Consider the following 14207-nt stretch of genomic DNA (forward strand, 5'->3'; position numbering starts at 1 on the left):
CATATCACGGGAGCAGCACCATGAATCACCTCCCAGCCAATTCTTGCTGAGGCTAACAAGCAGACAGAGACTTTTCCGTTCAAAATCTTCCGTGAATAAATTTCCTTCTCTTCTCTCTCTAGCCTCAACAAGCCCCAATTCCCTAGATAGATCTAGATGCCACATGTCATCCATATAGGGCCTTGCTAATGTAACATTTCACCCCTCTCTTGGGATGCATTAATTCCTTTGCCCCTAGGCACAATTTTTGCACTAGGCCCTTGGCCTTAGATCTACCTAGTCTGGTGCTATCAGCCCTCACCTAGGACCTTGACATTAATTCCCTCCCGATCATTTACATGAAGCGCAAACAAATATATTACAAAGATAGATCCTTTAAGGGAAATGTCGACTGATTCTTCCGAGGTCATGCTACCTCGGCTAGAGCGTAACATTCCTTCCCTCTTCAGATATCAGCATCATCGATGATAAAATCTGGGAACACTCTCCGCAACTGGTATACGGATTCCCAGGTAGCTTCGGATAGAGGCTGACCATGCCATGCAACCAACACTGTGGGTATCTTCCGATTTCGTATTTGCATTGTTCCTCGGTCCAGGATTCTTGTTGGTTTGTGCCTTGCAATATCCTCTATCTCCTGAAACAAAACCACACCTTCGATTAGTGAGTCACCTGTATGTAAAAATTTCTTTAAGCGCGAAACATGAAAAACCGGGTGCACCTTACACCCCTGTGTGGCAATTCTAATTTATAGGCTACACTGCCTATTCTCTTTAGAATTAACCACGGCCCACAGTATCGAGGTGATAACTTAGCACACTCTCCTGAAGTCAACGACTTCGAGTGCGAAGGAACTCTGAGAAAAACTTTTTCTCCTTTCTTAAATACTCTTATAGACCGGTCCTCATCCGCATATACCTTGGCTCTATCCATAGCCTGGCGGATATTAGCTCTCGCAAGTGCTAGCATCTCCCGCATCTGAACTACAAAGTTCGCGGCACTAGGAACTTTCTGAGGTAATCCAACTATAGTTGGATTTGCTGGTCTATAACCATAGTTCAGTTCAAACGGACTGAACCCGGTAGAGGTCATTGTCGGCAAACTCCAACAATGGCAACCACTTGTCCCATGTATGTTGCCTCAATGACACATATGCTCTCAGCATATCCTCTAAAGTCTGGTTGACTCTCTCCGTCTGACCATCCGTCTCAAGATGATCCCCACTACTCATTCCCAACTCAGTCCTTAGTGTCTCAAATACCGCTGTCCAAAAATGACCGGTAAATCTGACATCTCTGTTTGACACTATGGATCTAGGCAATCCATGCAAACGAAATATATGTCTAATGAACAAATCCACCACTTGCGGGGCACTAACAGACTCTCTAGTCGGAGTGAAGTGAGCCATCTTGGTTAGACGATCAACCACCACAAGGATAAAATCATACCCTCCTTGTGTCGTAGGCAGCCCTACAATAAAGTCCATGGAAATGCTCTCCCACTTAGTGGTATTTCCAAGGGCTGTAAAAGTCCGGGTGGCTTCACCCGCTCGGCCTTGCTTACCTGACACGAGAAACACCGTGTCACATATTCATGAATATGCTTTTTCATCTTTGGCCAAAAGAAATCTCGCTTTACGAGATCATATGTCTTCTCGACCCCTGGATGTCCCGCACACGGGCTATCATGGCACTGTCGAATGACTCTCTGCCTGAGATCATTCTGACTAGGTACTACAACCTTGCCATTTCTAACTAGCATACCATCCCTTATGGTATATCTTGCATATGTTTGGCCTTTTCTGGATGCCAAGTCATCCTTTTCATTTTCCCCGAGTTTTAACACATGAGCCTTAGGCCATAAGCTCTGGACAAACTCATCCACCTTTTGAGTTTTTCTAATCTCGGTCATTAGAGCACTCTCTAATACCATGAAACTCAGGTTGTGCATAATGCGAGACAACGCATCAACAACCTTATTATCTTTTCCTCTTCAGTACCGAATCGTTAGATCAAACTCCTGCATGAGCTCTGCCCACCTAGCTTGGTGGCCCCTCAAGTCAGGCTGTTTACAAAGATGTTTCAGAGTATCATGATCCACATCCACATAAAACTCTGAACCATACAAATAATGCCTCCATGTTTTCAAAGCATGGATAACAGCATACAACTCCAATTCATGAGTTGGCCAATTCGTTTGAGAGGGAGAAAGCTTCTTGCTTTCAAAGGCTACTGGCCTTCCCTCTTGAAGGAGAACTGCTCCTACCGCAATGCCACTTGCATCGGTTTCTAGGAACAACAGTCTCTGGGGATCAACTATTTTTAACACCTGTCCTGTGACCACAGCTTGTTTTATGGTGTTAAAACTTTCTTGTTGATTCTGTCCCCAAATAAAAGGTACTTTATCTGAGGTCAGATCAGTCAATGGCGATACTATTCCGGAATATCCTTTGATGTGCCTTCTATAAAACTGGACAAATCCCAAGAATGATCGCAAACGCGGTCAGGCTCCGAGGGATTTGCCAAGTCAATATCGCAGCCACTTTCTTTGGATCCATTTGTCCCCCTGTGGAGTAATTATGAACCCTAAATATTCAAGCCTAACCATACACAGTATAGTTTTCTTTTTATTTACATAGAGACTGGCTTTCCTCAAAGTACTGAACACTACTCTTAAGTGTTCACGATGCTCAGTAATACTTTTACTGAATATCAGGATATCGTCAATAAAGTGTACTACGAACTTTGCGATATACGGACGTAGTAAATCGTTCATAAGCATGACGAATGTCGCTGGAGCATTGGTAAGTCCGAAGGGCATCACCAAAAACTCATAATGACCAAACCTGCTTCTGAAAGCGGTTTTATGCACATCCTCGGCTGCTCTAATCCGGATTTGATGATAGCCACACTTAAGATCTATCTTACTGAAAATCACGGCTCCATGTAATGCATCTAGCAAATCATCAATCTGAGCCATCGGATACCTGTGCTTAACAATGATATTATTCAATGCTCTGTAATCTATACAGAGGCGAAACGTATCATCCTTTTTCTTCTTTAATATCACTGGCGAAGCAAAAGGTGAGAAACTTGGTTGAATCTACCCCAACTTGAGGTATTCTTCCAGTTGTCTACGCACCTCCGCCTCTTCAGTAAAATTAATTCTATAGGGAGGTCTATTTACAGGTTCTGCCCTGGGGATCAGTTTAATCTTATGCTGAACTTTCTGCTCTGGAGGTAACCCATAAGGTAATTCATCCCTAAAACATTCAGAGAACTTCTCTGATATCTCTTTAGCCAACTCGGCCATTTCCCCATCTTGGGTAGTCTCAGTGCTAGTCGATGCATTATCAATCGACTCTACCGATGCTATACACAGACACAGAAACTCTTTCGGAGTTCTCCGAATTTCCATGGCTGAAATCAGTGGTCCTCGAGGTAAATCCTTCTCACCTCGCAAAACATATTCTACCCCGTTCATCTTGAACTGGTAAATATGCTTCTTCCAATCAATGGCTGGATTTTTTCGAAAATGCCAAGCCATACCCAGGGCTATATCTGCATGAGCAAGCTTGGTCATTTCAAAATCAAGCTTCTCAGCATAGTCCTGAATCCGAAGCTCCAACTGGGTAACCCTTTGGTCCCATACTTCAGTTGAACTTCCATCTGCCATCCTGACTGTATACGCATAGTCAGATGGACTTGTCTTTAATTTCAGCCTCTTCACGAGCTTGGAGTTAATCACATTGTAAGTTGACGCCGAATCAAACAACACAATGACATCATGATTGGCCACTTGCCCTTTCATTTTAATTAACTCTGTATCATTAAAGGCTGTATACCCCGTTCCTGCGGGCTTAGATAGGATGTTATCAGGTGCACTCGTCACTAGCTTAGCAACAGACACACATAACAAACAAGGTACTAACCTCTGAGAAGATCCTGCTAGCTGAATCTGCATCTCTTCTACTCTAGGACTTCCCTCCATCTCCACGTCGCATTCTGAGATCACCATCTCAGCCATCCAACGATCTTTGTTACGTGGACAATCCTTCCACTGGTGAGGCTGAAGGCAACCAAAACATAAGCCTTCTCTCCTCGCTTTTTCCCTTTGTTCTGGGTTCAAGGGAGACTTAGACCAAGCCCGGGCTGCCATTGGGGTTACTTTCCTCTTCACCCCAATGGTGGTACTTGGTTTAGGAGTTTCAGCCGGTCTCGCCTCCTTGGCTTGACCACTCGGTTGCGAACCACTCCCTCTACTAGTCCACTTCTTAAACCCAGATTTCTTCGGATACCCATACTAGGTTCCGACTTGTGCAAACCCACTTGGCTTGCTGCCCTTGGCATCCTCATAGTTCAAGGCTATAGCTATTGCATCATCTAACATGTTCGCGTACTTAGCCCGAACTTCCATTTTTATTCGATCATTCAATCCAAATATGAAATCTTTCACTTGGATTGATTGAGGCAGGGGTTCATCAACCTTCATTACACTCTCTCGAAACTTATCAGTGTATTCTGCCACCGATAAATTTCTCTGACGAAGGTTCCTATATTGATCCCAAGCTCGGGATGCTTCGTCAGGAGGTAAGAAGTGTTTCCTGAATTCTCTTTTAAACCCCTCCCAGGTAGTGGATGCTATACCATCTTTTTGTTGTTTAATCCACCACCGATCTGCTGCCTCACTAAACATGTGGGTGGCCTCACGGATCTTCTTGATGTCATTTCTAATTTCACAAATGGCGAACGCCTCGTCCCATTTGTGTAACCAGGTCTCAATGACATCGGAGCTACGGTCGTTCATCCGACCATAATACTTTCCGGTCTGTAATTGGCAATATTGGGCACTCTAGCCTTCCTAGGCTCGACCGTATGGACACTAGACTCCGGTTCCATTGGAGCCTTTCCCTTCTCCTCTCGAGAAGGTCTGGCAGACATACTATGTATCGCTCTCCTAAGTTCAGACTTCCCTGCATTGGCCTGCAACTGCTGCGCTAATAACTGTTGCAAGGCATCCTCAAGCAATGCAATCCTGCCAGATAAAGTATGAGCTACTGGGCGCGACACCTGCTGGGTCGGCCGGACTCCTGATTCACCAGGGTCCCTCCTGGAAGCTCCCTCTTCTGCTTCCATTCAGTTCAATGGGTGTTTTGTTCTAGTTTGTTTTGTTTTTTTTAAAACACCGCTAGAACACTGTATTTACAAGCTGACACAATTCAGTGTGCTGACACTCTGACACAATTCCCTATACTAGGGAATACCTGCAATCCCACATGTACCCTAACTAGGCATTTGACACATGCATAACCCAAATAGCGCTTTTCCCTATACTAGGGAAATTCCTGCAAACTGACTCTGACTGAAGCTTGCTGCCCTTGGCATCCTCATAGTTCAAGGCTATAGCTATTGCATCATCTAACGTGTTCGCGTACTTAGCCCGAACTTCCATTTTTATTCGATCATTCAATCCAAATATGAAATCTTTCACTTGGATTGATTGAGGCAGGGGTTCGTCAACCTTCATTACACTCTCTCGAAACTTATCAGTGTATTCTGCCACTGATAAATTTCTCTAACGAAGGTTCCTATATTGATCCCAAGCTCGGGATGCTTCGTCAGGAGGTAAGAAGTGTTTCCTGAACTCTCTTTTAAACCCTTCCCAGGTAGTGGATGCTATACCATCTTTTTGTTGTTTAATCCACCACCGATCCGCTGCCTCACTAAACATGTGGGTGGCCTCACGGATCTTCTTGATGTCATTTCTGATTTCACAAATGGCGAACGCCTCGTCCCATTTCGGTAACCAGGTCTCAATGACATCGGAGCTACAGTCGTTCATCCGACCAGAATACTTTTCCGGTCTGTAATTGGCAATATTTGGCACTTTAGCCTTCCTAGGCTCGACCGTATGGACACTAGACTCCGGTTCCATTGGAGCCTTTCCCTTCTCCTCTCGAGAAGGTCTGGCAGACATACTATGTATCGCTCTCCTAAGTTCGGACTGCCCTGCATTGGCCTGTAATTGCTGTGCTAACAACTGTTGCAAGGCATCCTCCAGCAATGCAATCCTACCAGATAAAGTCTGAGCTACTGGGCGCGACACCTGCTGGGTCGGCCGGACTCCTGATTCACCAGGGTCCCTCCTGGAAGCTCCTTCTTCTGCTTCCATTCTGTTCAATGGGTGTTTTGGTTTGTTTTGTTTTGGTTTTTTTTTTTTTTTTTAATAAATAAAATTTAAACACCACTAGAAAGCTGTATTTACAAGCTGACACAATTCAGTGTACTAACAGTCTGACACAATTCCCTATACTAGGGAATTCCTGCAATCCCACATTCACACTGATCAGGCATTTAACACAGGCATATATCTCAGATGGCGCTTTTCCCTATACTAGGGTAATTCCTGCAATCTGACTCTGACCGAAGCACACATGCATACACACAGGCATAGTAACTGTAGACTCTACTGTACAGAAATAATAGGCTGCACAAAAAAAACTGAAATCTTATAATGAAGAAAAATTGATGCTCCCTGGAAGCTCCAAAAAAAAAAAAAAAAACGCAATTCGAGTCCCCGAAGCCTGCAGCCTCCACGCACTGATACGACCTTTGTTTTCTTTTACTTCATTTTGGAATCTGGCACAGCCTAAGAGAGGTCTGCGTGGCCTTGGACGAAACCGATAGGTTGTTCATCAACCTATCGTCTACCTTCACCAGCCCTCTGCATCCCCGAGTGACATTGGATCGTCGCCCCAGTCACTGCTTACGAACAGACTGCAGGGCGTTGGAGATCGATGCGCGTACGTGTGCCAAGAAAGCAGACCACGGGCTAGCCAGCCTGCTCTGTGTCACCTGGGATCCCCACGCTCCACCAACGATTCAGAAGCCTTACTCTCCTAGATCACTTCCATATTCGTCGATTTATTCAGGCCAATTGGTCTCCCTGCTCACGACCTCCTGGCGTCAACAGAGGAGACGGCCAGATGCCGTGACAGTTGAAAAACACACGTGCATCTCACGCCCACGCCGATCCTTGTCGCACCTGCGCTCCACCAGCTTAGACGCCTGCGTGTCCCGCTCCATGCACGTCACCTTTCCGCGTCTGCACGTCACGTCTCCCGTGCCTGGCCTGGGCTTTCCGTTGATCTGTGATCAATCACGGACCGTCAACGTCGAAGGGCCTTACAGGAACTCTCCGCTCCAATGCTCTACGACAAACTCGCGTATGCCAGCGCCAATCAATGCATAAGCTAGTCGTTCGTCGTCACCACGTAGCACCAACAGTCAGCCCGTCGATTTGGCGCTCAAGTCGTTCGACGATCCAACTCTATCCTTCCAACTACGCTCCGGGCCTCTTGTCGATCACGTGAAGGATCGAATTCCTTGCCTGCTCTGATACCAATTGTAAAGCACTCTTTCCTAATCTCTACTTCATATCACGGGAGCAGCACCATGAATCACCTCCCATCCAATTCTTGCTGAGGCTAACAAGCAGACAGAGACTTTTCCGTTCAAAATCTTACGTGAATAAATTTCCTTCTCTTCTCTCTCTAGCCTCAACAAGCCCCAATTCCCTAGATAGATCTAGATGCCACATGTCATCCACATAGGGCCTTGCTAATGTAACATTTCACCCCTCTCTTGGGATGCATTAATTCCTTTGCCCCTAGGCACAATCTTTGCACTAGGCCCTTGGCCTTAGATCTACCTAGTCTGGTGCTATCAGCCCTCACCTAGGACCTTGACATTAATTCCCTCCCGATCATTTACATGAAGCGCAAACAAATATATTACAAAGATAGATCCTTTAAGGCAAATGTCGACTGATTCTTCCGAGGTCATGCTACCTCGGCTAGAGCGTAACATCAATAAGCACAGCTAGGGAAAGCTGGATTTTAGTTTTTTTCAAAAGACAAAACAACTATTAAGTATGACCAAAATACAAAAATCCAGGGTCAGTTGCTGGGAGAACCTCGTCCAAAATCATGCAGAAAAGAAATGAGGTTGTTGCAACCAATCTGAAGAGTGGAAATGCCATAAAGGCCCTGTGGCACTGTATGTGAAAAATAAACAGTGGTTCCATTCCCTTATAAAAGATAGTCTCTTGGCCACAGTGGTATGTCAGGAGCCCTGAATCTTGCCCCAAGTGGCCATGAGCATGTGAATGATGTCCTGCCAGATAGAAAGTGACTGAGAGGCTAAAGTCATGAATCCCATCTATAACCTTGTAAATCTGGATTGCCATATCTACCATGCAGTCAGACCTGGCAATGATCCCTCAAGATGAATCTACAAATGGAGAATGAGGCCTACACTTTGTAATTGGGCCTAGATCCTCTGGGCCTCTCACGACTGCTGCCTCGCTTAGTTGTCTATCAAACTCATAGTTGTTCAGCTAATCAATGCAAACTAGACTCCACCAGACTGACAAGTTTGTGAAGTCGACTCTGCCGTACTGAATATTGATGAAGGCTTGGAGGGCACTAGTCATGTTAGTACATCATCATCTCAGCAGATGATGGACAGCTACTCTTCTAGGTCATCTTGTCATCCGTGCCTAGGAAGCAAGAATCCTTGTCCTCACAGTGATTGTGTGGCAACCCTGTCCAGCCATCACACTCTAGCAGCATGGATAGGGGCTTCATTCAGTCCACCCCCATGATGTTTAGAAGTTGTCTTTCTATAAATGGGCCTTCTATGAATGGGAGATCATTCAATGGGATGGGCCTTCTATAAATGGGAGATCATGAGCATTCAGCCTCTCAAGCCAAGCCAGCTGCTGCTGTGAAGATGTTGGATACCTGGCAAACATTGCCTACTCTCACGACGTACCACTCGTCTACTGCTGGAGACTTGAATAGAAGTCTCTCCACCACGCAGAAGACTATGTCTCCTATATGTCTCAGCTGCTGAAAATCATGTGCTCTTGAGACATGATGAGATCTATTATTCCACTCACCAGATCCCTTTGAAACTCTTGGCAAGGGATCAAAGTTTTGTGACTGCTGCCTTGCTCAATCGTTGATGCCATGCACACTCAAACTCATGATGAGAGCTATGGCAATGCAAACAAGATCCTATTGGACTCTCAAGGCTTGTGCAATTGACTGTGTCATACAGGATAGTGATAAAGGCTTGGAGGGGAAGTAGTCATTGCTCATTTGTCTTCTAGGTCATCTTGTCATCCGTGCCTAGGGAGCAAGAATCATTGTCTCCACAAAGATTGCGTGGCAAATCTGTCCAAGAGTCACAATCTAGAGGCATGGATAGGGGATTCAATTGGTCCACCCCATAGTATATAGAAGCTGTCCCCATCTAAATTTGTAGGGCCCTCATCAAAACTCAAATTGGATGGGCATCCTATAAATGGGAGATCATGAGCTCGTCATGAAGACATTGCTACTTGACAAACATCATCCCATAAAAGAGGGTGATGTCTTCTCATCTACTCTAGAAGCCACAAAAATAGTCACCCTCCAACCAAAGAGTGTCAACGGTGATGTATAGAGGGTGAGGGTAATCAGTGGAAACATGGGGACACCAAAACTCCCAAGGAGCAGCTTCTGCTCCAAGACCATGACCTTGATTTGTTAATGAATGTGATGATGCTAAAGAACCTGTCAAGGGTCCCCCTTCAGAGGATGCAAGGGTCAGGATTTCTAACCAAGGGAACAAAGGAAGTGGTAGATTGGAAATGGATGGAGCCAAAGACACCGCGCACGTTGATGACAGTAGTGAAGCACGAGGCACCCACTACAGCTCTCCCACCCAAAAAGAGTGGGCAAAGAGGGCCCCCTTAGAATGTCCTACGAAACCTAGGGAAGAGGTCTTCTATGATCTTCTGACAGATCCTCTCACTAGTTCAGGATGCGGCCATCAAATCATTCCCCACCATGACCCGCTCTACAGCGCAAAGATGCCACAAAAGCCATGGTATGATGATGATTGCCGAGAGCTGAGACCCCACCTCGTACAAGAGCACGCTCTGGGGCACTTGACGAGATCGGAGGCATAGCGGATCTCGAGGCGTCTGACACGACGTAAGAGACGGGCTTTTCTCTCACACGGGATGAGTGAAGTAATTCACTCTTTCCAAGGAGGCGACCCCACCATTGCACAAGGACTTAGGGGAAGCTACCGATTCCCATCACACATCCAGGCATATGGCAGTGGGCACACGTATGCAACATCACTTATGATGCCCCAGATCAGATCCCACCTGATATGTTTTCCATCCCCAGGCCCACCACTTGCACTGTGTTCACCACCTACAATGTGCAAGCTACACTACGTCGGCTTCACAACCGACGAGCTTAGGATCATGAGGGACTACAGACTGAGCACTTTGCACATGGGATGGAGCACCTGGCTCCAATCCTAGCACAATTTTTCAACCAGGATGTTTGTCACGGACTTCCCCCCGCTTGGAGCACTACCACCATTGTCCCAATACACAAGTCAGGAGGCCCGATGGATACCACGAATTATTGCACACATGATTGGCCACACATTACTATAAATGGGATTTCATCTCGCAGACCATGCAATGTTTGGGATTTGGAGAAAAAATTCAGCATGTTATTTATTGGCTATACTGTCATAATAAAGCTCTCTCCATATTTTTGATCAGTGGACTCTCCATTGTTCAATTTGTCAGGGATAGCCACTTAGTGCATTGTTGTATGCATAGCCACTCATCCGATGCTTTGAGACATAGATCGTTCTGTGGCTACATGTAGCTTGAACGTTTGGAGATTCATGGGAGAAAGCCGATGATTGCGCAAGCTTATGCTGATGATTCCTTCTTCACTCCTAAGAATATTGGGAAGGATCTTTTGCAAGTCATGCGTGCATTACCATTGCATGTACTATGGGTTAGCTGTGTTGGCCTGCAAGTGAACTTTCAAAAGTCTAAGCTTCTACCATTGCATGCTAAAGAATGGCATCATCTTTTATGGCCTGTAGAAATTGTCTTGCCCATCCAACTTGTTCATCATCTTGGATATCCTTTGGGATGGATAGTCACTCGCCGCCACCAACAAACGGATTGGGTGCTCACCAACCTTAAGAAGAAGTTGAAATATTGGAAGTTAGCTACTTGGCCATTGCAAATAGTGCATGCTTCACGTCCACGCTTATGGAAACCTTCTGACAATTGAAGTATGGCCATAAGAGCATTAGGTTACTCTCCATGGAGCGCCTCTTTTCGCCAAAGATGCATGGCGGTTTAAATATCTTGAATATTCATATACACATTTAAAGGGAAAATGAAGCTGGAATTTATGCAAGGTGATCAGCCTTGGGCTGTTATGATGTGTCACTTGCTTTTGCAGTTGACCACTCGTGCCTTTGGTCACTGAATAAGGGATGCCCTTTTGTCTCTCGAATGATTTAGAAGTTGAAAGAAAAAGTATCTCCTCTTCAAATGGCATGGTTGCGACTCTCTTGATGGAAATTCCTAGCATGCTGAGAGTTTGCACCGGCCTAAGGTATTTAATCATCCACTGGCCTTGCTGGAGCCCAAATGCTCCTATTTTCTTTGAACCAAGGGATTCAAGTTGTGGGAAATGTGCTTGATGTTGATGGTACTTTGCTATCTTTCCCTTCAGCAGTAACATAGTATAGATTGGGACTGCATTATCAGCCTCTTTGGCATTTTTTTTCCTACATGCTTCGATGTTTCCTACCAGTGTCAAACCTTGAGCTCTCAAATCGCCATAAGGATTCGGTCCTTCATTCGGATTTCAAATCGCGTCAATCATATTTGGTCTATGAATCATAATGCAAAGTGGTGGTGAAAAAGATTGCGAGCGCTTTGGAGCTGCAAACTTCCTTTTCGACAAAAGTTTTTTTGTGTGGGTTATGCTTGGAGTTATTCCATAAGGCCAACTTTTGGCATGTCACCATATTGCTCCTACTGTTTGTCATAGATATTTGGCACCAAGGAATCCTTGCCTTGCCTCTTCTAGCATATTGTCTTGAGACTCGTGACCTTTTACGATTTCTACAGCAACTAATATGGACCCGATTTCCTATTGCTTGCTTTGGCAAGCATTTCTAGCTACTTGGGATCTACCCACACAGCCAGGGTTTTGTTCTTTTCTTCACTTGGGTTCGTTATTGGGGACTCTTTGACTCTACGGAAAGATAGAAATCATAGTCTTTGGTGATACCACGTTGCTTAAGTACCATTTTTTCCGGATGTCATTGCAACCATTCTTTGATTTTCTACATGCCCAACATTAGATAGATTATCCTGCATTTTCGGCCGCCACCCGGGATTTTTGTTTGCTCATTCTGAGCTGTTTTTTTCTCATGCTTGACATGATGTACTCCCGCACTTGAGCTTGCTCTGTGGTTTTTATTCATACTTAATGAAGTACTTTTCTTGAAAAAAAAAAGGATAGATTATCCTGCATACTTGTCTTACAATGATGTTTCCTAATGCCGTAATTGCATGTTTCCAATTTGGGAAGTGTGCTTTGTAATATAAAGCTACACGCATTTCACCCCAAAAAAAAGTACGTGTGTGGTGTGGGAGAGAGAGCAAGTCGAGAGAGCTAGTCTGCCAACCTTCTCTGTGTCCATAAGCACCTTCAGCCCTCTCCCGTCAGCCATCCCAGCCTGACAGCCCTACTTTGGCCTGCAGTAAATTCACATTGCAGCCCGTCAGCTTATCCCGCACTAAGGACTATCAGAATCTCATTCGGCACAAATGCCCTTGAGATGGTGGACCTCCCAGTGCATGCTTGTGACTTATGGCAGCACCTCATGCCTGCTAGTACTGGGCACAGCTTCCATCACAATGCATTTACTCAGTATTGAGCTCGATTAGGTCAATGGCATGCAAGACGATTTGATGATTTCACTTGTGAAATGGCTTTGGATTATTTATTGGATCACTTTCTGGTATCTATGACTTTGCATTTTCGCCTCCCACTGCATGATGTGCAGCTGCCCCGTAAAAGATTCTTACTGATCAACAATTCTTACCTCGAGCACCGTGCCTTCAGACCTATCGACACCGACTCAAGGATTGCATGCCTCAATACATATAGACTGGGCACAGGCCCATTTCACATCTGGCATAGAAGATTTAATTAGAGAGTATGGCAAATGCTACATAGGTGACCTACACCAAAAAGTGGCAAATGCAAAGAGTCAAATTCAACACTTGAATGCTGTCGTGCAGCAATATTCATTGTCCCTTGATGAGCAATCTGGCTTTCAGGCTGCTCTCCATTGTTTGGCTGAGAATGATCAACGAAAGTTAACAAAATGGCAATTACGTTCTCGTCAAAAAGCCATACGTCTAGGCGGATACATTCGTTGCATCGGGAACGGTTCGTCAACAAAGAAAAAGCAGCAACTTGATAATCTAGTGCAGCATTACTTTGCTGATTTGTTTGCAGTCCCTCCTCCTTTACCTGTAGAGGTTTATGCTCGGGATGTCTTTCTTCGACGTGTCCAACCAATTATCTCCATGGATAAGGCGCATGCATTGGAAATGCCATTTACTGTTAAGGAGTTGAAAGCTGCATTGTCTCGGTTGGGACACTCCAAATCCCCAGGGTGGGATGGAGTTACTATTGAGTTTTTTGCTGAACTTTGGGATCAGTTAAGCCCTGTTCTGTCGCCCATCATCAATGAGGCTTGGATTTCTAGCACTATGCCTCTTATGTGGGAAAAGGGACTGCTGTATTTGATTCTCAAAAATCCATTGTGTGAACATTTGTTGGATTAGCGGCGGCTGATCACACTCATGCCTATCGTATATAAGCTGATTTCCAAAATTATGCATATCACATTACTTGCAGAGGTTGCATCCTGCCTAGTATGTTTTGTACCTCACAGACAGATTATGGATAATATGCAAATGCCTACATTGGAATTGAATATGCCAAATGCACAGACTAAGATGTTTTGATCACGTAGGTGGATATTGAAAAATCATTTGATTCCATTCAATGGGATTTCGATGTGGATGTTATGGATTGGCTAGGTTTTCAATCGAAATTGTAGAAAGTAGTTTACTGGCTATATGAAAATGGCACAACACATTGCCTCTTGTCTAATGGGCTTTCTTCTTCTTGGACCTTGGGCCACTCTGTTCATCAAGGCTGTCCTCTCATTGCATTGCTATTGCTACTCACCGACTGTTGATGCATATGGATGCCTTGGTCTTGTAGCTATGTTTACATGGCA

At 45.0% G+C, this 14207-nt stretch overlaps 1 protein-coding gene across 1 annotated transcript in view; it reads right to left on the reverse strand.

The window, feature by feature from the left end:
* Positions 1 to 14207, reverse strand: part of LOC147889347 (uncharacterized) — a 225183-nt gene that overhangs the window by 130818 nt on the left and 80158 nt on the right. The window lies entirely within an intron of this gene.

Source organism: Dipteris shenzhenensis, chromosome 20, assembly GCF_047967505.1.
Source record: "Dipteris shenzhenensis isolate YYH24624 ecotype China chromosome 20, Dip_SZ_1.0, whole genome shotgun sequence".
Taxonomy (NCBI): Eukaryota; Viridiplantae; Streptophyta; class Polypodiopsida; order Gleicheniales; family Dipteridaceae; genus Dipteris; species Dipteris shenzhenensis.